A 3,424-nucleotide genomic window follows, 5' to 3' on the forward strand; every position below is an offset into this window, starting at 1 on the left:
TTTCAAGACGACCAATAAAAAACAACAGTGTTACCCCTTATGTTTTTTTTCATGACGACCAATAAAAAACAACAGTGTTGCCCCTTATGTTTTTTTTCATGACGACCAATAAGAAACAACAGTGTTACCACATATGTTTTATTTGAAAAAGACAACAGTGTTACCCCTTATGTTTTTTTTCATGACGACCAATAAAAAACAACAGTGTTACCCCTTATGTTTTTTTTCATGACGACCAATAAAAAACAACAGTGTTACCCCTTATGTTTTTTTTCATGACGACCAATAAAAAACAACAGTGTTACCCCTTATGTTTTATTTGAAAAAGACAACAGTGTTACCCCTTATGTTTTTTTTCATGACGACCAATAAAAAACAACAGTGTTACCCCTTATGTTTTTTTTCATGACGACCAATAAAAAACAACAGTGTTACCCCTTATGTTTTTTTTCATGACGACCAATAAAAAACAACAGTGTTACCCCTTATGTTTTTTTTCATGACGACCAATAAAAAACAACAGTGTTACCCCTTATGTTTTATTTGAAAAAGACAACAGTGTTACCCCTTATGTTTTTTTTCATGACGACCAATAAAAAACAACAGTGTTACCCCTTATGTTTTTTTTCATGACGACCAATAAAAAACAACAGTGTTACCCCTTATGTTTTTTTTCATGAGGACCAATAAAAAACAACAGTGTTACCCCTTTTGTATTTTTTCATGACGACCAATAAAAAACAACAGTGTTACCCCTTATATATTATTTGACAAGAACAACAGTGTTACCCCTTATGTTTTTTTTCATGACGACCAATAAAAAACAACAGTGTTACCCCTCATGTTAACCAATAAATAACGACTGTGGCACCCCTGTCAACGTTTTTGCGGGGATCCGAACTTGAGTTTTTCAGAGTGTTAACCTCTGAACTTAACAATGCACCATCAAGACACCGAATAAATTCATCTCAAAGGTTGTACTTGTCTTTATAATTCACATGAAATATAGATAAGAGTCATCCAACAGAAGACATCTACCAGACTTGAACCCCGGTCTCCAGGGGGTTAGGTAGAGTGCACTCCACTGCACCACTGAGGCGATGACAATACATAATAATCAATCATCAATAAAGAGGATATACCTGACATTTAAATGTATGTGTGTATTTCTATTATTTCCCTTACGTTTTTTTTTTGACGACCAATAAAAACGCCAGTGTTACCCCTTATGTTTTTTTTCATGACGACCAATAAAAAACAACAGTGTTACCCCTTATGTTTTATTTGAAAAAGACAACAGTGTTACCCCTTATGTTTTTTTTCATGACCACCAATAAAAAACAACAGTGTTACCCCTTATGTTTTTTTTCATGACGACCAATAAAAAACAACAGTGTTACCCCTTATGTTTTTTTTCATGACGACCAATAAAAAACAACAGTGTTACCCCTTATGTTTTATTTGAAAAAGACAACAGGCAGTCACGTTCCCCTGACTTGTCAAAAATTGTAGTCAAGTAGTCATGCGCTCATCACATGTCTTCAGATCTGAAATATACGGAAAGTGTTTTAGAAAGTTATCATTCACTCTTAAGATACCATTGGAAGCCAGTGAAATGTGTTCATTTATGACATACAATGGACACATCAATATTTTACATGGTGACATGTGAGATAGCTGAAAATCACATAAAGCTAATCTCTTTGTAAAGGCTGCAGTAATTTAATAGATACTTTGTAAACCACTACATTACAGCGATCTCGCAGAGCAGCTTGTTCCAGGAACTTGGTTGGAGAAAACTGGATATGATATCGAGGTACATGCCTTTTTTTATCGTCTAACTTTTAAGGAATAAATCGTTTTTATATGTGTTTCTAATATTATGTTTTACCTTCATGGTTCCCAGGCATATGGTTACAACGGGATCTTCATGATTATGGATTATGGTATATAAAATGTACTGAACAAATATAACAACGCGTGTGAATGTTGTCACCAATTACATTTTTCCATCACAGTACGCTTGGTACCTTGCCATGGAGGCACCATTTGACTTCACCGTTGTAAGTAGACATTAAATTTAATGAAAAAAGCTGCAGATCGAAAAGATAAGTTTAAAAAAAGGATTGGATTTTTGACATAATGGTTACAAAATCGAACAATTTATGCTTATATTTTATCATTGTCAATTCTTGGAATATCTCCTTACTTTAGAAAGACATGCCAGTCCTCAGAAAATGGTGGTGCACAGTACTGCTTGAGAACTGCCACCTGGATGGGTATGTTTATGTTTATTTCAAATATGAATAGGCACCTCAACCCCAATATTAACTAAATAGTATAATTCCTACAATAATTTCTCTTTATTTATACAGGCACGGCAGAAGGTTTGCACGCTTCACGAGGAGGCCAAACAAATGGCGGTTGGACTACTTCCACCAGTCTTCTTACTGAGAGAAGTGAATAACGTTTCCAGTGACAGAATACAAATAATATATTGTATAGGCTTAATATTGATTTGACTGTTTGATTCTTTTGACAGTGAGTTGGAGCTGATGGCAGTCAGCATGAAGAAGCTATATCTTTATGCTTCTGTCGATTATTTGTTAAAGGTCCCATGACATGAAAATCTCACTTTATGAGGTTTTCTAACATAAATATGAGTTCCCCTAGCCTGCCTATGGTCCCCAAGTGGCTAAAACTTGCGTTTGGTGTAAAACGAGCACTAGCTGTTCTGCTCGCCTTTGAAAAAACTGAGGCTCAAGTGCGCTGATTTGGAATGTCTGTGTTTAGGACGTCATCAAGCATGATGACGTCCTAAACTTCATCATGCCCCTCCCCTTACTCTGCCTGGCCCGCCCAGAGACGTTGGCCCGCCAATGAGACTCGACCGTGCGAGTGCCACATGTGTGTGTGTGAATACACACACTGTAACGCAAGTGTTTCTTGTCGGTTCTTTGACGTGTCTTGTATTTCCACAACTAGACTGTTGTGGGGGTTATCTGAGCCATGGTTGAGAAGGAATTGGGGGAAAGGAACTTTGGCTTTGACTCGTACATGAACTGCGACATGCCGCCGGTTGCCGCGAGGCACCATCGCCCGGCAGCGGGCAGCCGGCAGCAGGCAGCGCGCGATTCAGTCGACTTCAGGTTGATGTGAAAGTGGAAGAACCAGAGACGTCGCAGAACCCGACAAAAGTCGTTTGTGATTCATAATATCGTCTGGAGGCGCACACAGCTTTTGGCCGTGATAATATGTATTATATGATATAGATATCTATGTATTATATGATATTATTTAGATATAGAGCTCCAGGACTGTAACGCAAGTGTTGTGCACTTCCTTGTTATTTGGATAACCATTCTGCTTTTGGTGTTATGGCGCATAACACGTCAGACTCTCGTCTCGTATTTCTACAACGAGA

The sequence above is a fragment of the Gadus macrocephalus genome, chromosome 8 (assembly GCF_031168955.1).
Source record: "Gadus macrocephalus chromosome 8, ASM3116895v1".
NCBI lineage: Eukaryota > Metazoa > Chordata > Actinopteri > Gadiformes > Gadidae > Gadus > Gadus macrocephalus.